This window comes from Lissotriton helveticus, chromosome 1_1 (assembly GCF_964261635.1).
Source record: "Lissotriton helveticus chromosome 1_1, aLisHel1.1, whole genome shotgun sequence".
Taxonomy (NCBI): Eukaryota; Metazoa; Chordata; class Amphibia; order Caudata; family Salamandridae; genus Lissotriton; species Lissotriton helveticus.
Genome location: NC_136057.1, coordinates 86215897 through 86242172, shown reverse-complemented (window position 1 = coordinate 86242172; position 26276 = coordinate 86215897). Strand labels below are relative to the sequence as shown.

Here is a 26276-nt window from a genome sequence, read left to right as displayed (position 1 = left end):
GGCGTGCATGGCTTAGGGTCTCAGCTCGGGAGATCAATACCAGCATTCTCCTCAGAAGGCGTGCATGGCTTAGGATCTCAGCTCGGGAGATCAATACCAGCATGCTCCTCAGGAGGCGTGCATGGCTTAGGATCTCAGCTCGGGAGATCAATACATCATTCTCCTCAGAAGGCGTGCATGGCTAAGGATCTCAGCTCGGGAGATCAATACAGCATTCTCCCCCGAAGGCGTGCATGGCTTAGGGTCTCAGCTCGGGAGATCAATACCAGCATTCTCCCCCGAAGAAATGCATGGCTTAGGGTCTCAGTTCGGGAGATTAATTCCAGCATTCTCCTTAGAAGGCATGCATGGCTTAGGGTCTCCGCTAGGGAGATCAATTCCAGCATTCTCCTCAGAAGGCGTGCATGGCTTAGGATCTCAGCTCGGGAGATCAATTCCAGCATTCTCCTTAGAAGGCGTGCATGGCTTAGGGTCTCAGCTCGGGAGATCAATTCCAGCATTCTCCTCAGAAGGCGTGCATGGCTTAGGATCTTAGCTAGGGAGATCAATAACAGCATTCTCCTTAGAAGGCGTGCATAGCTTACGATCTCAGCACGGGAGATCAATACCATCATTCTCCTTAGAAGGCGTGCATGGCTTAGGATCTCTGCTCGGGAGATCAATACGATCATTCTCCTTAGAAGGCGTGCATGGCTTAGGGTCTCAGCTCGGGAGATCAATACTAGCATTCTCCTCAGAAGGCGTTTATGGCTTAGGATCTCAGCAAGGGAGATCAATACCAGCATTCTCCTTAGAAGGCGTGCATGGCTTAGGATCTCAGCTCGGGAGATCAATACCAGCATTCTCCTTAGAAGGCGTGCATGGCTTAGGGTCTCAGCTCGGGAGATCAATACTAGCATTCTCCTCAGAAGGCGTGCATGGCTTAGGGTCTCAGCTCGGGAGATCAATACCAGCATTCTCCTCAGAAGGCGTGCATGGCTTAGGGTCTCAGCTCGGGAGATCAATTCCAGCATTCTCCTTAGAAGGCGTGCATGGCTTAGGGTCTCAGCTAGGGAGATCAATTGCAGCATTCTCCTCTGAAGGCGTGCATGGCTTAGGATCTCAGCTCGGAAGATCAATACCAGCATTCTCCTCAGAAGGCGTGCATGGCTTAGGATCTCAGCTCGGGAGATCAATACCAGCATGCTCCTCAGGAGGCGTGCATGGCTTAGGATCTCAGCTCGGGAGATCAATACAGCATTCTCCTTAGAAGGCGTGCATGGTTATGGATCTCAGCTCGTGAGATCAATACCAGCATTCTCCTCAGAAGGCGTGCATGGCTTAGGGTCTCCGCTCGGGAGATCAATTCCAGCATTCTCCTCAGAAGGCGTGCATGGCTTAGGATCTCAGCTCGGGAGATCAATTCCAGCATTCTCCTTAGAAGGCGTGCATGGCTTAGGGTCTCAGCTCGGGAGAATAATTCCAGCATTCTCCTTAGAAGGCGTGCATGACTTAGGATCTCAGCTAGGGAGATCAATTCCAGCATACTCCTTAGAAGGCGTGCATGGCTTAGGGTCTCCGCTAGGGAGATCAATACCAGCATTCTCCTCAGAAGGCGTGCATGGCTTAGGGTCTCAGCTCGGGAGATCAATTCCAGAATTCTCCTCTGAAGGCGTGCATGGCTCAGGATCTCAGCTCAGGAGATCAATACGAGCATTCTCCTTAGAAGGCGTGCATGGCTTAGGGTCTCAGTTTGGAAGATCAATACAAGCATTCTCCTCAGAAGGCGTGCATGGCTTAGGATCTCAGCAAGGGAGATCAATACCAGCATTCTCCTTAGAAGGCGTGCATGGCTTTGGATCTCAGCACTGGAGATCAATACCTGCATTCTCCTTAGAAGGCGTGCATGGCATAGGATCTCAGCTCGGGAGATCAATACTAGCATTCTGCTCAGAAGGCGTGCATGGCTTAGGATCTCAGCAAGGGAGGTCAATACCAGCATTCTCCTTAGAAGGCGTGCATGGCTTAGGGTCTCAGCTCGGGAGATCAATGTGAGAAGTTGGCCTGGTATATGATGCTCACTAGTTCTAGTGATCACCTTGTACCATGCCAAGCAACCCTTATGGTGCAGGTTGTAAAGTCAACCTTATAGACAAGCTATCCTAGGGGTAGCATGGACTAAGCAGTCTTAGGCTAAACTCTGTAAAGGCATGTGAAGCAAGCTGTTTTACCATACACAATCCCTTGAATACCAAATGAAAGGACACCACACAGATATATATTGAAAATATATATGGATTTATTACTACAAATATCCGGATACTCTTTATGAGCACAGAAGCAAATGCGTTAAAACAAAACACAGTTAAAATACACAAAAGTTGCACAATTATGGATGAGCCCTAGGGGCCACCTAAACCATATACTAAGAAAGTGGTATAAGAGATGCCACTTGGACAGGAAATAGGCCTAGGGCCTGGGGAATCGCTGGAGCTGTTCGGGACTAACAGTGAAGAAGTCGGGAAAGGCCCGCGGGACTCGGGTGCAGTGTTTAAAGTGCACGCACTCACCAATGCAAAGTCTATGGTGCGTAAAAAGTACAAAGTTAGTTAGAAAGGAACCTTCCGAGTGACCTAGAAGGATGAAACTTCAGACACAGACACTAGAGGTGTGTACCAGTGTGGGAACACCGGCGGAGCTGAGTTACCTCACCCACAGGAAGCGGGTGCATAGGGTCGAAGTAGGGTCGGGTTTCGTCACGCAGGTCGATGGTGCTTGGAGCTGAAGATGCTGCAGGCGGCTCGATGTGAAGAGTTCCGGTGGATCCAAGGGTGGATCTGAAGAGGTGAAGACCTGAAAGCAGAGGGGACAATGTTCAAAGTCACTAGCCAGTGACTACCGTGGAACCAGATTGGAACCAGGCGATGTCGGGTGCAAACAGGCGTCGAGGTGTAGCTTCTTTCTGCAGCCACGTGGACACGAGGGGTCGAAGACGTCCAGGAGTTGGTCACGAGCTGTCCCACGCAGGTTTCTCGCTGTTGGCGGTGTCGGCAACTTGATTGAAGCAAACAGGCCTTGGCTAATGCAAGCCACGCAGGAATCGAAAAAGGCTTGTTACTCGGACCAGCAAGGTCAGAGCGGGTGCTCCCTTTTACAGGAGCAAGGGCAAGTCTGGAGCAACCAGACCTGCAGTGAAAGTTGTAGGCTTCGTCGCCAAGATGGCCACTAGCCGCGTGGCAAGTGGACGGTTAGGCGCATCGAGTGGCACAATGCAAAAGGGCCCCACGCAGATTGTGGAGATGCTGGGGGGCTGATCTTCGGTGCAAGGGCTGCTCGAGGTTGGGGCTTCTCAAACCCCAAAGCACAGCGTCGAGGGTGCCTCTGATGCTGCGCAGTCAGCGTCGAGGGGGTCTTCCAAGAGGTCCGGTCCCACGTCTCTCGGTGCCTCCACGGGTCCCTTCTTTGCAGGGACTGTGGATCGGGCTGTGAGAAGTCTGGGAGTCTGGGTCTTGTCAGGCTCTGGGCTCGGGCTCCGGCGGGAGGTGGCGGCAAAGCAGACGTCGAGTTGCTGGATGGTGCCTGTGTGAACAGGGTGGTCACTCCTTGGCCACAAGGGAGATTCTTTTCCGTCTTCTGAGCAGCAGAATGTCGAAGTCCAGTCTTCTTCTGTATTTCAAGTTGATTCAGGATGATCTGAAGTCTCAGGACACAGCTCCCACTCTTATTCGAATCTGGGGGGCCGGATCACCTACTAGGTCCCTCCTCTGGGTAGAACCAGGAAGGGGGGTGGTTACACCCCCTTTCCTTTGTCCAGTTTCGCGCCAGGACTGGGGCTGGAAAGCCCCAGCACCGGTTTGAACTGGCCTATGCACAGGGACACCTTGTGTGCCCCAGGCATGTCTGATTCTATTCAGCCCTGTCCTACCCAATACACAAAATCCTGTCTGGGGTGGTGCTAGCACCTCCCCAGGCAGGAAACCCTTTGTCCAAGCTTCCCTCGCTGGAAGGACTCCCAGCAGCAGGAGGTCAGACTTGTGTCTGTGGTGGCAGCATCCATTTTGTGATGTTACGGCTCTGTTTAACTTTAACCGGGGTTCAGGCTAGGTACATGTCGTATCCCTCTAGAAGGGTGGAATGCTACCCCCGTTGCCAGAACTGGTGAGGGGGTAGTATTCCAATTCGTATGACACCTTACTCGACATGTTTTGATAAAGCCAAACCTAAGATAGCATTTAACCGCGAGGATTATAATGCACTTAAGAGTATATGGTATGGCAATATCATGGAACAGCTAAAGGACATGGTTCCGAAAGCTGCAGACAGGCTCAGCTCATGCTAGAGCACCATCTCACATATTTCCAAGCACTCTGCCTCCAGGATTGATGAGGCCTTCCATAGGAGTGACTGATAGGAACATGTGTCCATTTTAGTTTAGGTATAGGCATACTACACCTAAGTAAGGGGTGGTTACACCGACTTACCCCAGCTGAGTGTTCAGCCAGTTGTGTCAAATATGGAGGCCAGGCCAGGGGTGGCACAATACATGCTGCAGCCCCTGGTAGGCCTTGGAAGCACCTATGCCCTGGGTACCTGGGTACACTGTTACAGGGGGCAATAAGGTGAACCAGTTCCAATTTCGTTATGCACCTAAAGTACATGGGTAACAATTTAGAGAGAGAACAGCAGGCTGTGGGTCTGATTAGCAGGCCCACAGCCACATTAAGTCATAAACCAGTGAAGCAAAAAGCAAAAATTTGGGGTGACCATAGGATAGCAGACCCTACTCTCCTACACAACCCCCCCCCAAACGCAGGGACATTAGACTAACCTTGACCAGTTGTGTCTTCATGTTCTAAGTGGAAGTACCTGGAGAGACCATCTGCATTACCATGGTCAGTCCCTGGGCGGTGCTCCACTGTAAAGTCCATCCCCTGTAGGGAAATGGACCACCTGAGCAGTTTGGGGTTTTCACCCTTCATCTGATTAAGCCATAAGAGGGGCTTATGGTCGGTCTGAATCTTGAAGTGAGTGCCAAACAAGTATGGTCTCAACTTCTTCAGGGCCCACACCACAGCAAAGGCCTCCCTCTCAATGGCTGACCAACGTTTCTCTCTGGGGGTCAGCCTTCTGCTAATGAAAGCAATGGGCTGGTCTTGACCATCTACATTAAGTTGTGAAAGCACAGCTCCCACTCCCAACTCAGAAGCATCTGTTTGGACAATAAACTCTCTTGAGTAGTCAGGACTCTTCAGGATAGGTGCAGAGCACATGGCCTTCTTCAGGTCATCAAATGCCTTTTGACAGTATTCTGTCCACTGAACCTTTTTGGGCATCTTCTTGGATGTCAGATCATTAAGAGGAGTCACAATGGACCCATAGTTCTTAACAAACTTCCTGTAGTACCCAGTCAGGCCCAAGAAAGCTCTGACCTGAGTCTGGGTAGTTGGAGGAGTCCAGTCCTTTATGGTCTGAATCTTACTCTCCAGTGGTTGAACTTGGCCTCCACCCACAAGGTGGCCCAAGTACACAACCTTACTCTGCCCTATCTGGCACTTGGTTGCCTTGATAGTGAGGCCTGCCTTTTGCAGAGCCTCTAGCACTTCCTTCAGGTGGACCAGGTGATCCTACCAGGTGGAGCTAAAGACAGCAATATCGTCCAGATATGCTGCACAAAAGTCATCCAACCCAGTAAGGACTTGATTCACCAACCTTTGGAAGGTGGCAGGTGCATTTTTTCAAACCAAAGGGCATCACCACAAACTGGTAATGCCCACTGGGGGTAGAAAACGCTGTCTTGGCTTTAGACTCCTCAGCTAACCTGATTTGCCAGTAGCCAGCTGTCAAGTCAAATGTGCTCAAATACTTGGCAGAAGCCAATTTGTCTAGGAGCTCATCTGCCCTTGGAATTGGGTGTGCATCTGTCCTGGTGACAGCATTGAGTCCTCTGTAATCCACACAGAACCTCATCTCTTTCTTTCCATCTTTGGTGTGAGGTTTGGGGACCAGAACCACTGGGCTAGCCCAGGGGCTCTCTGAAGGCTCAATGACACCTAACTCCAGCATCTTTTGTACCTCAGCCTTGATACAGTCTCTGACATGGTCAGGCTGCCTGTAAATTTTGTTCTTTACAGGAAGACTATCACCAGTGTCCACCACATGGGTACACCAGTTAGTCTGACTGGGTGTCAGGGAGAACATATGTCGATATGACTGTAAAACCTGTCTACAGTCATGTTGCTGATGTTCAGTGAGGCTGCCATCTAAGGCCACACCATCAACTGAGCCATCTTCAGGGTTCTGAGTTAGCAGGTCTGGGAGAGGGTCACTCTCTTCCTCCTGCCCCTCATCTGTAGCCATGAGCAAGCCCATGTCTGCCCTGTCAACATATGCTTTCAGCCTGTTAACATGGAGCACCCTGTGGGGGCTCCTGGGAGTTCCAAGGTCCACCAAGTAGGTAACCTCTCCCTTTTTCTCAATGATTGTATGGGGTCCAGACCACCTGTCTTGGAGTGCTGCTGGGGCCACTGGCTCCAACACCCATACCTTCTGTCCAGGCTGGTACTCAGTCAGGACAGCCTTTTGGTCATGCCAGGCTTTCTGTAAGGCCTGGCTAGCCTCAAGGTTTTTGGATGCCTTCTCCATATACTCAGCCATCCTGGAGCGGAGACCAAGTACATAGTCCACTATGTCTTGCTTGGGCTTTTTGAGAGGTAACTCCCATCCTTCCCTCACCAGACATAGGGGTCCTCTTACAGGATGTCCAAACAACAATTCAAAGGGGCTGAAGCCAACACCTTTTTGTGGGACCTCTCTGTAAGCAAACAGAAGGCAGGGCAGAAGGATATCCCATCTTCGCCTGAGCTTCTCAGGTAATCCTTTGATCATGCCCTTTAGGGTCTTGTTGAACCTCTCAACAAGCCCATTGCATTGTGGATGATAGGGAGTGGTGAACTTATAGTTAACACCACATTCCTTCCACATAGCTGTCAAGTTTCCTGACATGAAGTTGGCACCTCTATCGGATACTACCTCCTTAGGAAACCCCACTTTGGAGAAAACTCCAAGTAAGGCCCCTGGCCACAACAGGAGCTGTTGTGGTCCTAAGTGGAATTGCCTCTGGGTACCTGGTGGCATGGTCCACCACCACCAGTATGAATCTGTGCCCAGATGCTGTAGGGGGATCCATTGGTCCAACAATGTCAATCCCCACCCTTTCAAAGGGCACCCCCACCACAGGTAATGGTATAAGAGGGGCCTTTGTGGAACCACCTGCTTTGCCACTTGCTTGGCAGGTTACACAGGAGCGACAAAACTCCTTTGTATCTTCTGACATGTGAGGCCAGTGAAAGTGACAGACAAGTCTGTCCCATGTTTTGTTCTGGCCTAGGTGTCCTGCTAAGGGAATATCGTGTGCCAAGGTAAGAAGGAAGCCCCTAAATTGCAGAGGTATGACCAACCTCCTGGTTGTACCAGGCTTGGGAGTCTCTACCCTCTGAATAAAGGAGCCCATCATCCCAATAAACCTTATGGGTACCTTGAGCATTCCCAGCAGCCTCAGCAGCAGCCTGCTGTCTGAGGGGTTCAAGAGAAGGACAGGATAACTGAGCCTGCCCCAAGTCTGCCCTAGAAGGTCCCCCTGTCCCCAGAAACTCAACCTGATCAGGTTCAAGCTCTATAGGGACAGTTCCTTCAGGGGTCTCAGAATCATCTTCCTGTGAAGGCTGATCCTCACTTGTAGGCATTTGGGAAGGCACAGCCTTTACCCTCCTGTTCCTTGTCTTGGAAGGTACTTGGTCCATTGTTCCAGGATCCAAGACCTGAGGTTCAGAGAGGCACTTTTTGGCCTGTGACCTGGTCACAGCAAGGACATGTGATGATATCCCTAACATCTCTGCATGAGTCCTGTACTCAACTTCTGACCATAGAGAGCTCTCTAGGTCATTGCCCAACAAACATTCTACTGGGAGATCAGCACTAACCACAACTCTTTTTAGGCCAGTTACCCCTCCCCAGGAAAAGTTAACAATTGCCACACTATGTGTAGTAGTGACATTGCTGGCATTGGTCACCAGGTAATTATCACCTGGTATGTACTTTCCAGGGTCCACAAAGCTAGGCGTCACCATGGTGACACTGGCACATGTGTATCGCTGGGTGTAGTGTGCGGAGTGGGGCTCCGCGGAGCTACGCGAAGTGGGCGCACAACTACGCCCACCCGCGCACTCCGCGTAGCCCCACTCCGCGCCGCCCGCCTCCCTCCCGCCCTCCCTAAATACATAAATAAATGTATAAAAAGCTTTTAAAAACACTTACCTTGTCTGCCGCGTCCCCGGGGCTCCCTCTCGCCGTCCCGCCGTTCGCGCCGCCACCGAATCGGATCCTAATGCGCATGCGCGGGCGGCCGCGCATGCGCATTCCTCACGAGAAATGCGCATGCGCGGCCGCCCGCGCATGCGCATTAGGATCCGAAATGGCGGCGCGCATCGCGGGACGGCGAGAGGGAGCTCCGGAGACGCGGCAGACAAGGTAAGTGTTTTAAAAAGCTTTTTATACATTTATTTATGTATTTAGGGAGGGCGGGAGGGAGGCGGGTGGCGGCCGGCTACGCTCCGTCTGCGGAGCGCGCATAGTGCCGCCTGGCTACGCCGGCTACGCAAAATGCGTAGGAGGCGGCACTCCGTGCACTCCGTGCACGGAGCGTAGCTGGCCGCCCAGGCTTACACATGTGTCCCTGTATGCTTGAGCCACTTTTTCATTAATTAAAGGTGTCTGTCTGTACTTGCCCAAATTATTGGGACTGACAGTAGGGGAAAAATTAATCTCCCCATCACAAATCAGAACAGCCTGTGTGGGGACTCTGACTAGGTCAGAATCTCCATCAGTTCCCAAGGTGATACCCACTACCCCCTTAGTCTGAGGACCAACACTGCTAACTGTACTAGTGGGTGCAGGTGCCTTAGGGGCTGCAGTGTTGGGGGCTCCACCCGTTTTACAATCACTTGTCCAGTGAGTGGTGTTTTTGCAAAATCTACACCAGGGTTTTCTTTGACCTTCTTTCTTCTTCTTCTTGGAAGTTTGGAACCCACCCTCAGTATTAGTTTGGGGCCCTGTTGAAGACTTCTGGTCTTTAGCTTTCTGCTCCCCACCCTTCTGGTCTGTTTTCTTTTGGTCACCACCCTAGTTCTGGTTCTGGTTCTTTTGCTTAACTCTGGTTCTAACCCATTTGTCTGCCCTCTTTCCCAATTCTTGGGGAGAGGTTAGATCTGAGTCAACCAAATGGTGATGCAACTGCTGGTTCTGACAGTTATTTAAAATCTGTTCTCTCATAAGCAAATTGTACAATCCTTCATAGTCTGTAACCTTACTTCCCAGCAACCAGCCCTCCAGAGCCTTAGTGGCACATTCAACAAATTCAGACCAGTCCTGAGTCTGTGTCTTCTGGGTATCTCTGAACATTAACCTGTACTGTTCAGTGGTTAAGCCTAACCCATCAATCAGAGCACTCTTCAGGACCAGGTAGTTTCTAGAATCCCCATCACTAACTGTGAGGAGCCTGTCTCGGCCTCTACCTTCAAAGGAGAGCCACAAGATTGCTGCCCACTGCTCCTGAGGGACCTGCTGTACTTTGCAAGCTCTCTCAAGTGCAGTCATCCACTTGTGGATATCATCCCCAACTTTGTAGGGGGGCACAATCTTACTCAGGTTTCTATTGTCATAGGACCTGTCTTTATCCTTAGGGATAGTGCTGCCACCAGTGGAATCTAATCCACTCTCTCTAGGCTGCCTTGCTCTAGCAAGTTTCTCTTTGGCCAGGGCAACTTCTAATTCTTGTCTCTGGATCCTAAGTTCAGCCTCTTTCATTTTGGCCTCATGTTCCCTTCTCTGAGGGCTAGTCAACTCCCTTCTGGAGTTGCCATGAGAACCTTTAGAAACATGGGAAGTATTGGATTCACCTGAGTGATTCCTCCTCCTCCTATGCTCCTGGTTAAGTCCATTTGGGGGTCTGAATGGGTTGGACCCACCTTCAGTCCCAAATAAGCTTAGGTTAGCCTGGTTAAGCCTGCTGACTAACACCTGGCTATCTCTATCATCATCAGAATCACTTTCTTCTACCTCCTCCCCCTCTTCTTCTTCCTCAGGCTGAGTATTCCCAGTGGTCTGGTTTTCCTCATCTATCTGGACGACAGGGGCAGGGGCATCAGGGTTATCATCTTCAGTGGGAGATCCTCCATCTCCAGTCCCTGAGGGGCCTGGTTTGGAGTTCCTTAGAGCTTCAGACTGGTCTAACAGCTCTCTGAGGTGTCCTGCTGTAGGAGAAGGACCTGTTTTGATTCCTCTCATGGAACACAGTTGCCTCAGTTCCTTAAATGGAAAGGTAGCAAATTTGGATGGTGCCCTTGGAGGGTCACTCTCAACAGAGATGGGTCCAGTGGATCCCTCTGCTCCAGACATTGCTCTAGTGTGGTGGATGTGTTGCAATCTACCTACACTGGTGTTTTCCTACAAAACCTATCTAGTAGTTGTAGTCAGGGTGTGCTACTCCCTATCCTCTACAACAACTAAGTTCAGTAGAACTTAAGTATATCTAGTCTTGTTTTAGTGTACCTATCAGGTACCTGTATGATCTTTCAAATTATATTTTCAAAGATTGTAATGGTAAAACAACAGCAAGCTCAAATCCCAATCCGCTGCTCACCAATGTGAGAAGTTGGCCTGGTATATGATGCTCACTAGTTCTAGTGATCACCTTGTACCATGCCAAGCAACCCTTATGGTGCAGGTTGTAAAGTCAACCTTATAGACAAGCTATCCTAGGGGTAGCATGGACTAAGCAGTCTTAGGCTAAACTCTGTAAAGGCATGTGAAGCAAGCTGTTTTACCATACACAATCCCTTGAATACCAAATGAAAGGACACCACACAGATATATATTGAAAATATATATGGATTTATTACTACAAATATCCCTGATACTCTTTATGAGCACAGAAGCAAATGCGTTAAAACAAAACACAGTTAAAATACACAAAAGTTGCACAATTATGGATGAGCCCTAGGGGCCACCTAAACCATATACTTAGAAAGTGGTATAAGAGATGCCACTTGGACAGGAAATAGGCCTAGGGCCTGGGGAATCGCTGGAGCTGTTCGGGACTAACAGTGAAGAAGTCGGGAAAGGCCCGCGGGACTCGGGTGCAGTGTTTAAAGTGCACGCACTCACCAATGCAAAGTCTATGGTGCGTAAAAAGTACAAAGTTAGTTAGAAAGGAACCTTCAGAGTGACCTAGAAGGATGAAACTTCAGACACAGACACTAGAGGTGTGTACCAGTGTGGGAACACCGGCGGAGCTGAGTTACCTCACCCACAGGAAGCGGGTGCATAGGGTCGAAGTAGGGTCGGGTTTCGTCACCCAGGTCGATGGTGCTTGGAGCTGAAGATGCTGCAGGCGGCTCGATGTGAAGAGTTCCGGTGGATCCAAGGGTGGATCTGAAGAGGTGAAGACCTGAAAGCAGAGGGGACAATGTTCAAAGTCACTAGCCAGTGACTACCGTGGAACCAGATTGGAACCAGGCGATGTCGGGTGCAAACAGGCGTCGAGGTGTAGCTTCTTTCTGCAGCCACGTGGATACGAGGGGTCGAAGACGTCCAGGAGTCGGTCACGAGCTGTCCCACGCAGGCTTCTAGCTGTTGGCAGTGTCGGCAACTTGATTGAAGCAAACAGGCCTTGGCTAGCCACGCAGGAATCGAAAAAGGCTTGTTACTCGGACCAGCAAGGTTCCAGCATTCCAGCATTCCCCTTACAAGGCGTGCATGGCTTAGGATCTCTGCTCGGGAGATCAATACGATCATTCTCCTTAGAAGGCGTGCATGGCTTTGGATCTCAGCACTGGAGATCAATACCAGCATTCTCCTTAGAAGGCGTGCATGGCACAGGATCTCAGCTTGGGAGATCAATACTAGCATTCTCCTCAGAAGGCGTGCATGGCTTAGGATCTCAGCAAGGGAGATCAATACGAGCATTCTCCTTAGAAGGCGTGCATGGCTTAGGGTCTCAGCTCGGGAGATCAATACTAGCATTCTGCTCAGAAGGCGTGCATGGCTTAGGATCACAGCAAGGGAGGTCAATACCAGCATTCTCCTCAGAAGGCGTGCATGGCTTAGGATCTCAGCTCGGGAGATCAATACCAGCATGCTCCTCAGGAGGCGTGCATGGCTTAGGATCTCAGCTCGGGAGATCAATACAGCATTCTCCCCCGAAGGCGTGCATGGCTTAGGGTCTCAGCTAGGGAGATCAATACCAGCATTCTCCCCCGAAGACATGCATGGCTTAGGGTCTCAGCTCGGGAGATTAATTCCAGCATTCTCCCTCGAAGACATGCATGGCTTAGGATCTCAGCTCGGGAGATCAATTCCAGCATTCTCCTCAGAAGGCGTGCATGGCTTAGGATCTCAGCTAGGGATATCAATTCCAGCATTCTCCTCAGAAGGCGTGCATGGCTTAGGATCTCAGCTAGGGAGATCAATTCCAGCATTCTCCTTAGAAGGCGTGCATGGCTTAGGATCTCAGCTCGGGAGATCAATACCAGCATTCTCCTTAGAAGACGTGCATGGCTTAGGATCTCAGCTCGAGAGATCAATTCCAGCATTCTCCTCAGAAGGCGTGCATGGCTTAGGATCTCAGCTAGGGATATCAATTCCAGCATTCTCCTCAGAAGGCGTGCATGGCTTAGGATCTCAGCTAGGGAGATCAATTCCAGCATTCTCCTTAGAAGGCGTGCATGGCTTAGGATCTCAGCTCGGAGATCAATACCAGCATTCTCCTCAGAAGGCGTGCATGGCTTAGGATCTCAGCTAGGGAGATCAATAACAGCATTCTCCTTAGAAGGCGTGCATAGCTTACGATCTCAGCACGGGAGATCAATACCATCATTCTCCTTAGAAGGCGTGCATGGCTTAGGATCTCTGCTCGGGAGATCAATACCAGCATTCTCCTTAGAAGGCGTTCATGGCTTAAGGTCTCAGCTCGGGAGATCAATACCAGCATTCTCCTTAGAAGGCGTGCATGGCTTAGGGTCTCAGCTCGGGAGATCAATACTAGCATTCTCCTCAGAAGGCGTGCATGGCTTAGGGTCTCAGCTCGGGAGATCAATACCAGCATTCTTCTCAGAAGGCGTGCATGGCTTAGGATCTCAGCTAGGGAGATCAATACCAGCATTCTCCTTAGAAGGCGTGCATGGCTTAGGGTCTCAGCTCGGGAGATCAATTCCAGCATTCTCCTTAGAAGGCGTGCATGGCTTAAGGTCTCAGCTCGGGAAATCAATTCCAGCATTCTCCTTAGAAGGCGGGCATGGCTTAGGATCTCAGCTCGGGAGATCAATTCCAGCATTCTTCTCTGAAGGCGTGCATGGCTTAGGGTCTCAGCTAGGGAGATCAATACCAGCATGCTCCTCAGGAGGCGTGCATGGCTTAGGATCTCAGCTCGGGAGATCAATACAGCATTCTCCACTGAAGGCGTGCATGGCTTAGGATCTCAGCTCGGGAGATCAATACCAGCATTCTCCTCAGAAGGCGTGCATGGCTTAGGATCTCAGCTCGGAGATCAATACCAGCATTCTCCTCAGAAGGCGTGCATGGCTTAGGATCTCAGCTAGGGAGATCAATAACAGCATTCTCCTTAGAAGGCGTGCATAGCTTACGATCTCAACACGGGAGATCAATACCATCATTCTCCTTAGAAGGCGTGCATGGCTTAGGATCTCTGCTCGGGAGATCAATACCAGCATTCTCCTTAGAAGGCGTGCATGGCTTAGGGTCTCAGCTCGGGAGATCAATACCAGCATTCTCCTTAGAAGGCGTGCATGGCTTAGGGTCTCAGCTCGGGAGATCAATACTAGCATTCTCCTCAGAAGGCGTGCATGGCTTAGGGTCTCAGCTCGGGAGATCAATACCAGCATTCTTCTCAGAAGGCGTGCATGGCTTAGGATCTCAGCTAGGGAGATCAATACCAGCATTCTCCTTAGAAGGCGTGCATGGCTTAGGGTCTCAGCTCGGGAGATCAATTCCAGCATTCTCCTTAGAAGGCGTGCATGGCTTAGGGTCTCAGCTCGGGAGATCAATTCCAGCATTCTCCTTAGAAGGCGTGCATGGCTTAGGATCTCAGCTCGGGAGATCAATACCAGCATTCTCCTCAGAAGGCGTGCATGGCTTAGGGTCTCCGCTCGGGAGATCAATTCCAGCATTCTCCCCAGAAGGCGTGCATGGCTTAGGATCTCAGCTCGGGAGAGCAATTCCAGCATTCTCCTTAGAAGGCGTGCATGGCTTAGGGTCTCCGCTAGGGAGATCAATTCCAGCATTCTCCTCTGAAGGCGTGCATGGCTTAGCATCTCCGCTAGGGAGATCAATACCAGCATTCTCCTCAGAAGGCGTGCATGGCTTAGGGTCTCAGCTCGGGAGATCAATACAGCATTCTCCCCCGAAGGCGTGCATGGCTTAGGGTCTCTGCTCGGGAGATCAATTCCAGCATTCTCCTTAGAAGGCGTGCCTGGCTTAGCATCTCTGCTCGGGAGATCAATTCCAGCATTCTCCTCAGAAGGCGTGCATGGCTTAGGATCTCAGCTCGGGAGATCAATACCAGCATTCTCCTTAGAAGGCATGCATGGCTTAGGATCTCAGCTCGGGAGATCAATACAGCATTCTCCCCCGAAGGCGTGCATGGCTTAGGGTCTCAGCTCGGGAGATCAATACCAGCATTCTCCTTAGAAGGCATGCATGGCTTAGGATCTCAGCTCGGGAGATCAATTCCAGCATTCTCCTTAGAAGGCGTGCATGGCTTAGCATCTCCGCTCGGGAGATCAATTCCAGCATTCTCCTTAGAAGGCGTGCATGACTTAGGGTCTCAGCTAGGGAGATCAATACCAGCATTCTCCTCAGAAGGCGTGCATGGCTTAGGGTCTCCACTAGGGAGATCAATTCCAGCATTCTCCTCTGAAGGCATGCAAGGCTTAGGGTCTCAGCTAGGGAGATCAATACCAGCATTCTCAGAAGGCGTGCATGGCTTAGGATCTCAGCTAGGGCGATCAATTCCAGCATTCTCCTTAGAAGGCGTGCATGGCTTAGGGTCTCAGCTAGGGAGATCAATTCCAGCATTCTCCTTAGAAGGCGTGCATGGCTTAGGGTCTCCGCTAGGGAGATCAATTCCAGCATTCTCCTCTGAAGGCTTGCATGGCTTAGGGTCTCAGCTCGGGAGATCAATACCAGCATTCTCCTTAAATGGCGTGCAGGGCTTAAGATCTCAGCTCGGGAGATCAATAACAGCATTCTCCTTAGAAGGCGTGCATGGCTTACGATCTCAGCACGGGAGAGCAATACCATCATTCTCCTTAGAAGGCGTGCATGGCTTAGGATCTCAGCTCGGGAGATCAATACGAGCATTCTCCTTAGAAGGCGTGCATGGCTTAGGATCTCAGCTCGGGAGATCAATTCCAGCATTCTCCTCAGAAGGCGTGCATGGCTTAGGATCTCAGCTCGGGAGTTCAATACCAGCATTCTCCTTAGAAGGCGTGCATGGCTTAGGATCTCAGCTCGGGAGATCAATACCAGCATTCTCCTTAGAAGGTGTGCATGGCTTAGGATCTCAGAGTTTAAGCCTGAGGTTCAACAGCCCGTTTTGAACACTCCCTTTGACAAAGAACACCTGTTTGGTCCTGTAGTTGACCAAGCCTTAGAAAAGAAGGAAAAGGACACTGAAGTAGCAAAATCCATGGGAGCACTCCAGTCCCCATCCAATAGGCGCTCCTTTCACCGCTCGTTTTACATAGCAGGGTCCAAAACAACATCCTCAGGCTCAAATGCTTCCTCCTTCAAAGGTAACATCCAATCCTTTTCCTCTGGAGGTTTCTACAGAGGAGGATATAGAGGAAACAATTCCAAAGGCAGACCCCTGCTCAAGAATCCCTCAGCGCCCCCACCTACCTCAAGAACTACCGACCCACCTCCCTCCTCCCCTTCGTGACCAAAATCACAGAAAAGATCGTCCATGCCCAGCTAACAAAATTCATCGAAGAAAACTCCATCTCGATCCCTCCCAATCCCGATTCCGCAGCAACCACAGCACTGAGACCACTCTCCTCGCTGCCATAGACAACATCCCCACCCTGCTCGACCAAGGGCACACTGCAGCTCTGATCCTACTCGATCTCTCTGCGGCATTCAACACAGTCTCCCACCGCACACTCACCGGCAGACTCCACGACGCTGGCATACAGGGAACCGCCCTTGACTGGATTCGCCCCTTCCTCAACGGCAGAACCCAAAGAATCAGACTGCCACCCTTCCTCTCCAAACCCACAGAAATCAACTGCGGAGTACCACAAGGATCGTCGCTCTGCCACACGCTCTTCAACATCTACATGGCCCTCCTTGTAACCATCATCAAACAGCACGGACTCAGTATAGTATCCTATGCCCACGACACCCAGGTCATCCTCTCTCTCACCAAGGACACAATCAGACAACAGTACATCTACTTCACCAGTTGGGTTTTACAATAATTGCACAAAAATCTCACCTGTGTCCGGCACAAGTGCAATCTTATCTGGGAGCTTCCATCAACACTCTCAATGCTCTAGCCACTCCCAATATATCCAGGATTCACAATATCCAGGCCACACTATTACAATTTCAACTCAACCAATCATTACCAGCCAGAGTCTTCATGCAACTTCTGGGAATTATGGCATCCTGCGTTGAACCCGTTTGCACATGCAAAATCACTGTTGGCCATGTACAATTCCAAAATAGCAAGTTGCAGTTTTTTTGCAACTCTCTATTTAAGAATTGCAAGTCGCAATTAGGAAGGGGCACTCCCTTCCTAATTGCGTCCGCAATGCTATGTGTGAATGTTTTGAGACCACAATTGCGGTCACAAAACACTTGCAAGTGACCACCCTCTTCAATAGGGTGGTAATGGAGTCGCAATTTCGATGGGGTCCCCAGGGTACCCCTTCCACTTTGTGACTGTTTCTAAAAATATTTTTTAAGGGCCGGCTGCATTTAAAAAAAAGAAAGGAAATAAAAAGCTGCTTTATTAAAAAGCAGTCCCAGACATGGTGGTCTGCTGAGCCCAGCAAGCCACCATCCCTGGTAGGGCTGGCATTCCCAATGGGTTCGCAAATTGCGGGATGCTCATTAATATTAATGAGCCTCGCAATTTGCGACCCCGACCTAGTGTTGGTAGACAGCGGGAACCATCGCTCGCTGCAGTGGTGGAACCCTCAAAACTTAGCAAAAGGGCGGCCTTTCATAGACCCGATTCCACAGTAACCGGTTGGGGTGCCCATCTTCAACATTACAAAGTCCAGGGGCTGCGGTCAGACAAACACAAACGTCTCCACATCAACTACCTGGAACTTCTAGCAGTGTTCCTAGCACTCAAAGCTTTTCTCACCCCAACTTGTAGGCAAGACTGTCTTAGTTTGCACGGACAACATGACAGCAATGTACTACCTACAGAAATAGGGAGGGACTCACTCTCTCCAGCTGTCGCACCTTGCACAAAGCATTTGGGATTGGGCGATTCGCCAGAAAATCTATCTCCTAGCAGAACACCGCCCAGGAGTAGACCATCAGATTACAGACCTGCTCAACAGACACAGGTAGCAAATACATGAGTGGGAACTTCATCCCCAAGTTCTTCTTCCCTACGTTCAAAACTGAGGTTTTCCACAGATAGATCTGTTTGCCACAGTGCACAGCGCAAAATGCCCAATCTCTGCATCCAGGTTCCCACACCAAGCATCCAAAGGCAATGCCCTATGGATGATTTGGTCAGGGATATTTGCTTACGCTTTTCCGCCTCTCCTGCTAATTCCATTACTAGTTCGGAAGCTCAGACAAATGTCCCTCACTGATCTTAATAGCCCCCACATGTTCTCGTCAACCTTGGTACTCTCATCCTTAGAACTCTCAGTGGTTCCATCTCAAAAGCTACATCTCACACCTTGTCTCCTCACTCAGAGCCATTGTGAATTCAGACATCCAATTCCCAGAGAACTCAACCTAGCCATTTGGCTCCTGAAGTCGTAAGGTTTGGTTATTTACAACTACAACCAGACTATGTGAATAATTTCAAAGAAGCTAGTAAGCCAGCACTAGAGCATGTTATGCAGCAAATGGAAACGTTTTGTTTCCTATTGTAACAACAACAATATCAATCATCTTGATGCTTTTGTGCAGAACATCATTTGTTAACTGTTGCATTTATAGTAATGTGGATTAACTTACACATCCATTTGTTAACACCTGGGAGTCGTAGCTGCATACTTGCAAAATAGGCAACACATATCTCTCTTCAGAGTACCAGTGATTAAAGCCTTCATGGAAGGATTTAAAAGGGTTATACCGCCAAGTATTCCCCCTGCTCCAGAGTGGAACTTAAAAACACAGTCCTTACAAGGCTAATGGGCCCGCCTTTTGAACCAATGCACAAATGTCTGTTACAATTCCTACCATGGAAAGTTCCTCATAACGATTGCCTCACTAAGGAGAGTTGATGAACTTCAGGCATTAACTATACAAGAGCCTTTCTTTCAACTTCACAAAGATTGAGGGGTTCTACGTACCAATCCTAAATTTCTCCTTGAAGTAGTTTCTGCTTAGGGGTAATTTGTGTGCGATATCAAATTAAAATAACATAACATTAGCATTTTCATTATTTATTGAACCATCGTAATTCTTGTATAGAATTTATGTGCTGCAATGATAATAGAGCAAAAGACACACAATTGATGGACGGAATGCAGAACAAATCAAAACATTCATCCTCAGTCAAGAGATCTGGGTAAATCCATCATTATTTTGCTCACCATGCCACCCCAGTTCAGACATGGCCATATGCAAATCAGTCTTGACCCTGTGCCTCATGGGAACAGTCCAGCCCGAACTGCAATGATAATAGAAGCAGATAAAAGTAATTAGCAAAATAAGCACATTTAACAGAATAAATAGTTCCACCATCTTTTAAAACAATGTACATATGCAAGCATATAAAAACTGTATAGAGCGTTTTCCTACTATGCTTTCCCATGTGTGTGTGTGTGTCTGTTGGTCTCTGTGTTTCTGTCTCCCATTCCCTGTAGGGAAAGTATGTAGCTCCCCGTTGTAGAAGAGTCGGTCAAGAAGGAGCACACTGCATTGAATAGTTTCTTGGTGTGCACTTTTTATTAGTATTACAGGAAATCACAATGATTGATTGTCTCTGTTATATTCTTCTTTCCCACAGGGTCTTCTTCCTTAGTCCCTTTGAGGTTCCGTGACGATTTTTACTCGTGTTTGTAACACTGTCGTAAATACATAATTTTGATATCGGTGAACCGCAAATGATCCATCTAGTATATCCTGGTGTTTTCGCTATGCTACGAGCAAGAGCACTCCTGTTACCAACACATTTGTGATCTACCCATGGCATCCATCTTAGAACACGGAAGCCATTTTGTATTCCTTGCCCTCACATAGTCAATGGACACGCAATGACCTCTTTTCATTTGAGGACACGTAGGCTTTAACCGGCAATTCACCTTGCTAGTGACACGTGCACCTTAGGCCAGCAACGCTGTAGCAGCATGACTCGGCAAGAACTGCCTCCCCAGCCTGAGGCCAGTCCTGCTATACTGGTTCTTGTGTTCATTGGCCTGATCATGATTAGGCGGCCGAAGCTGGTAACCGTGCCCATTTACGACCCACAAACATTTCTTATCCTGTCTTTCTATCTTCTACACCTGGCTCTGCTCCTTTCCTTCTGGGCCTTTATTAGGGGGAGGTAACGAAATTTACGATGAGGCGGTCCGGGTCTTGAATGAAGAATTGACATGGGATTATGATGGACTAGTGGGAACCCCTCATTTGTAATGTTTTGACATCAGATACTGTTGACGATTCCTGTGCAACGCCAAATATTTACTGTATAAAACACGAATGTTTAGAACTGTGGTAACATGTAAAGAATTTGCCTGAAGCCCAATATTTAGTATATAAGGAACAACCCTCTTTGTACAAATCGAACAGGCTCCTAGATACTGCCCATGTGTAGTTTCTGTGACTTCTGTGTCCCTGCAGTAATAAACCTTTGGTCTTTGACGCCACCATCGAGAAGCCCGTGTTTCTGTTTGTTTGTGTACCAAGACAGGTTGAACTCCGGGGTCTTCGGGTGTTGTCCCTGACACCTCTGGACGGAACCAAAAAAAGTCCAGAACTCCATTTGGTGCCCAACGTGGGGCGACGTCATTCGGTACCGGTCCAAAAGCCTGAAGAATTCGAGGAGCTTCGTGTGAAGATTTCAGAGGGAGGCGCCCCACTTCATCGATCCCGGCATATCGCAAAAGTGGCCCCGACGTCCTCTTCCACGAGGGTTCCCGTTCAGACGGCTGCAGTGGTCCGTTGCCTTGACCGTCGCCCTGTCTTGGACCCGAGGTACAGTCCTCAGTACGGCGAAACGTGACGGGTTTCTCCTTGGTGACGTCTTCAGTGCCTCAGTTAAGTATTTAGTGGTTGCTAGTTGGTTATTTTGTGAGGGTTGCTCCTATTTGGATAATCCTTTTAGTTCTCAGTTCAGTTCAGTTCTGTAAGGTTATCACTGGTTATTCTGGTTACGATAATCATTCTGTTCAGTTCAGGTATCGATACAATTGTCAGTTCTGGTAGGCCTAAGTTCTCGGTTCAAGTGCGCATCTTTTTGTGTTTTGTTTGTCTTGTGTTCCGGATTATAAAATGGTAAGTCAGAAAAATTGTATGTTGTCTTGTTTTAGTTGCAACAGTGATTCCCAGTTGGAGGACTCGTGTTTGGTTCCTCCGATTGGAACTCCCCTTTATGATCTATATTGCAAATTTGGTGTGGGCCCTATCTCTTATAACGAGATATGGATCCGCTATACAGAAAAAGATGGTGTCCTTAGTTGGCCACTACATGGTAGTTTTGAACCTGAAATTCTCGATAATCTAGAAAGAAGGTTGTTTAAGAAGAAAGCCCGGCCGGCAATGTTTGATTCTTTCCGTTATTGGCGAAAAGAATCTAAACAGAGAGAAATTAAAAAGTTGAAGAAAGAACAGAAAGAGCAAGAGTTGACTTTAGAACAGTCTGCTAGGCAGCTGCAACTCAACGAGTCTGAGAAAGCGATGGAGGTGGCCGATAGAGAGCGTAATTTAGCGATAGACAAGTGCTATCCTGCTTTGCCATCGAGTACGGCTAAGATAGTAGAGGACCCTGAAAAGGATCCCCTGTTGTCTTACTTGTTACGATCACCCCCACCGTATGCACAGGGTGCTACGGCTCCGCCTATACCGAATGTTCAATTACCGGTTGCTGGACAACCTGGTGTCCCTGTTCCCGCTCCCCTGAATCAAGTTCCTGTACCTCCTGTGGTCAATATTAATGTTCCTTCGACAACCCCTCTTCTAGGGTTGCCGACTTCTTTACCTATGCCTGTGTCGCTCACACCTGCTACTTCACAAGCTAATTTTCAAGCTACTCCTACTGTTCCTGATCTATCTGTTCCAACTGCTACTCTATTCACTGCCTCTGCTAATATTATGACTCCGCTTTCTGTTCGTCGAAGAATCACTGATTCTGTCTCTAATATTCTATCTCCCTTCTATAAAACTCTGATTAAGACTCCTACCTCTGACTCTGTGCAGAGACGTAGTCAGCTTCCCAGTACTGAAGAAAGAGGAATACTAGATTCCACTGCTCTTAGATGGGTTTCGAAAGTTGGAAGATATAATGTACAAAATGTATTAGATACATTTATGCAATGGAACGAACCGACACAACGATATGTGTTCGATGAAATGTGTTTCCTTCTACGTGAGGAATTGGAAGAGGATGACCCTGAATCAAATCTAGGAGAATTAATTAATGTTCAGAAAGAGTTTGCTACAGGTATGATAGTTGGACAGAATATAAAAGAAGCGATGGAACTGGTTTTAAGTTATAGATCCGACTCATCCCTTCTTTCACCGAGAGAGTTAGAGAAACGTAGTACGAAACGAAATCGTCAATATCCAATGAGAGAGGTTCCACCAATTTGGCGTGACGCTGTGCAAGCTAATGCACCGCTTGGTATTGCAGCCGCTCCGGCCCAATTCCAGAGAGTATGGATACATATTCCATGGAAGCGAGCTGAAGTATTAGCAGTAAAACAGGCTTTGCCAGATCCGCGTAAAAATCCTGCAGGATACTACAAAGAGTTGGCTCAAACAGTTGACGCTTGTGTATTGAATCTTGCTGACATAGATCTGCTATTTGGTAACGTAGTACCGCAACCAATTTGGGCTAAAATTCGTAAAGAGAATCATCCAGTTGCCCTAGGTGGTGATTGGGCAGCTATAATTGCAGCAGATGGTCAACAAATAGGTGGTTCCAAACCTGAACCTTTAATTGCTAATTTGCCTGGTAGAATAATAGATTTAATGAAAACCTTAATGCCTGCATTACGCGTTAACTGGGACAAATTGTCCGCGTGCAAACAAAAGAAAGACGAAAGCGTCTCCGACTTTTTCACAAGATTCGAGGAGACTTTCGTGGATCATAGTGGTCAGGATATGAGCACAGAAGGGGGCCAGAGATTATTTGTCGATAAATTTGTGCACAATCTGTTGCCAGAACTTAGTAGTAAATTAAAGAATTCTGAAAGTGCGTGGGCTGTCTCTACGACTGCGCAAATACTTGCGACTGCTCAATACTACGAAAATAGGGATAAAGAAGAGAAGGAAAAATCAGATAAAAAGACGAAAGATTTAAAAACTAAAGTACTTTTACAACAAGCTTATCCGCCTCGCACGAATCAAACTAATATGCAGCAAGGGTCATATCAAAGAACGGATTATAATTTTCAAAGGCCACAATATCAATGGAACCAATGTGCTTATTGCAAAAAGGAAGGTCATTACAAAAGTGAGTGTCCAGTTCGGGCGCAAAATAATGATGCGGCCGCTCAGAGAGGTCGTGGTAGTTCTATGCAAAACTCTAGAGGTCGAGGACGAGGTGCTATGCCTCCACAGACAAGTGATCGCCCCTCTAATTATTTCGACCAGCGTAATGGACAATCTGCCCAACAGAATAGGTCTCCACAGTATCATGTTGAAGACTATTATGAAGCTAGTGAGGAAGGTCAGCAAAGTGAATACTAGGACAGCCATGGACAGAGAGAGGGAGTAGTATCAGTACCAGTAGATCAGAGTGGGCCTTATGTCGCGGTAGCAACATCAGGTATAGTCGAACCGTTTCTGTTGGATACTGGTGCAGCAAAAAGTTCTATCATACATGCAAAACTCCCTGGCGCACCTTTGTCTGGCTCAACAAACGTTTCAGTAGGTTTTTCGGGCGCCCCTGTTCACAACCCTGTTTCTGGTCCTTTGTCTATTTCTGTTGGACCCCGTCAATTGAAAGCACCCCTGATTTTGACGACAGGTTGTAACGAAAATCTGCTTGGTTTAGACTTGTTAAAACGCCTGTACGCGACATTGTACTGTTCTCCAGCAGGTGTACAGCTTACGTTGGGTAAAGGAATCATCTCCCCGATGTACTTGTCGATGGATGCGCTCCCACCAGAGCTGCGTTCACTCCCTGATACTTTTTGGGCGACTGGTCCTAATGATGTAGGTCTCTTGGAAATTCCACCCTATGTAGTAACTTTGAAAGCAAATGTCAAACTTCCACGAATTCCACAATACAGAATCTCTAGTGAAGGTGAGCGTGCGCTCCTACTGATAGTACAAGACCTGATCAAGAAAGATGTTGTAGAAGAGACTAGAGGTAATGTCTGTAATAGTCCTGTACTGCCTATTTTGAAACGAACTGACCCTACAAAGCCTCCAGTATATAGGTTCGTAATTGATCTTAGAGAGGTTAATAAAATTGTGATCCCACAGTTTCCTGTGGTACCAGACATTACTGCATTGTTAACGTTGATTCCCGCTACAGCAGCATGGTTTTCAGTTGTCGACTTGAAAAATGCCTTTTTCAGCATTCCGATAGCCGAGGAAAGCAGAGATATTTTCGGTTTTTCTCTAGGAGGACGAAGTTTTAGATTTAAACGCGCTCCACAAGGTTATTGTGAAAGCCCATCAATTTACAGTCAAGCATTAAAAGGTCAGTTAGATTCCTTCGTACTTCCTCGTGGTTCTGCTTTAGTACAGTATGTCGATGATCTTCTAGTGGCTGCCGATGACAAGGAAACTTGCAAAACAGCTACGATTTCTTTATTGCATCACTTATCAGATTTGAATCACAAGGTGTCACCTTCAAAAATGCAATACTGCTGCCAAGAAGTGACCTACCTAGGTCATCTCTTGTCAAAGGAGGGAAGGAAGTTGACCCCAGAGAGAATAAAAGCAATTACACAGATGAATGTTCCTAGCACGCAGAGAGAAGTGCGTGCCTTTTTGGGTATTACCTCCTATTGTAGGCAATGGATCCCAAATTTTTCTCTTTTAGCAAAACCATTAGTAGCCTTGACTAAGAAAGGTGTTCCAAGTCCGGTACCATGGTCTGTTGAATGTCAGCAGAGTTTTTCTGAGTTACGAAATGCACTGTGTTCAGCACCTGTATTGGGTACACCCGACTACAGTAAGCCATTCACGCTCTATGTCCACGAGAGAGAAGGTTGTGCATTGAGTGTTTTGACGCAGAAATTTGGTGATAAACAACGCCCTTGTGCGTATTTTTCATCAACATTAGATCCAGTAGCTAGAGCATTGCCTAGTTGCTTGAGAGCTACAGCCGCAGCTGCAGCTTCCATTCGACAATCTGCTGGTTTAGTAATGAACAACATGCTAGTAGTTATGGTTCCTCATGCTGTGGATACACTCATGAACCGAACCAAGACGCAACACCTTACCAGTGCTAGATTATCAGGCTATGAACTGACACTATTAGCTAGTCATATTCAGATCAAAAGATGCAATGTATTGAATCCAGCAACATTGTTGCCGACTAGCCAAGAGTCGAGTGATTCCGAACCACACGACTGTTGTTTCAGAACTGAGGAAGAAACAAAAGGACGAATCGATCTAAAAAATACTCCGTTGTCAGATCCAGATGGCACGTTGTATGTTGATGGGTCTTGCTTCAAATTGGAGAATGGTGATGTGACTGCTGCTTATGCAGTAACGACTTTGAGTACGATTGTGGAGACTGCAAGAGTGAGTCAGAATTCTGCCCAGGCTGCAGAATTGATCGCGCTAACAAGAGCGTGCGTTTTAGCTAAGGGAAAGAGAGTGAATGTGTTCACAGATAGTCAGTACGCGTTCGGCGTGGCCCATAGTTTTGGCCGTTTGTGGAAAGAAAGAGGTTTCATCACGTCCCATGGGACTAAGATTCAACATGGTCAGCTAGTTAATGACTTGTTGGAATCTCTAACCTTACCGACTGAAGTTGCGATTGTGAAATGCAGTGCTCATAAAGCAATCACGGATGATGTTGGTCGTGGGAATGCTTTTGCTGATGAGACTGCAAAACAGACAGCCAGAAATATGATGAGTAGAATGTATGTTGCAACGTCTGCAAGATGGATTTCTGAGTCTGGAATGTGTGAAGACACAGTGGAAAGCGTGAAAGAAATTCAGAAAGAAGCGACTGAGGAGGAAAAACTTGCATGGAAAGAGAGCACGGGTAAATTGGACTCGAGTGGGTGTTGGATTGACTTGTCGGAACAACAGCGTTGGATGTTGCCTGATGCGTATGTGCTTGCAGTAGTGACGATGGCACATGGAACAGCGCACATCAGTTCAAAAGGGATTTGTAAGATGTTGGCTCCGGTCTGGAAGAATGACGGGATTAGTAGGTGTGCAGAGAGAGTGGTGAGGAATTGTATAGTATGCTTGATGCATAATCCTGGCAAGGGAATCCCCACACCTGCAGGTCACTTCGCTCCTCCTTCCTGCCCTTTTGAAGTGATCCAGCTAGACTTCATTCACATGGACCGTTGTAATAACCTGAAATACGTCCTAGTGGTAGTTTGTGCTTTTTCCAGATGGATCGAAGCATACCCACTGAAGGACAATACTGCCTTATCCACTGCCAAAATTCTTCTTAAAGAATACTTCCCCCGATACGGAATGCCACGGATTGTATGGTCAGATAACGGAAGTGAGTTCGTAGGGAAAGTTATGCAGAGTGTGTGTGCCGGCCTAGGGATTAGGCAAAAATTTCATAGTGCGAATCATCCCCAGTCCGCGGGTTTAGTCGAGGGTTACAATGGCACCCTTAAACTGAAACTCGCTAAGATACAAGCATCCACGGGTTT

At 48.2% G+C, this 26276-nt stretch overlaps 1 long non-coding RNA gene across 1 annotated transcript in view; it reads left to right on the top strand.

Annotated features, from left to right (window-relative positions):
• The window catches only part of LOC144753268 (uncharacterized), a 73150-nt gene extending 53857 nt beyond the window's left edge, over positions 1-19293 (top strand). The window contains exon 4 of the long non-coding RNA XR_013594291.1: positions 19259-19293. This is a non-coding gene — a long non-coding RNA (uncharacterized LOC144753268). The remainder of the gene's footprint in view (positions 1-19258) is intronic.
• Positions 19294-26276: the final 6983 nt, after the last annotated feature.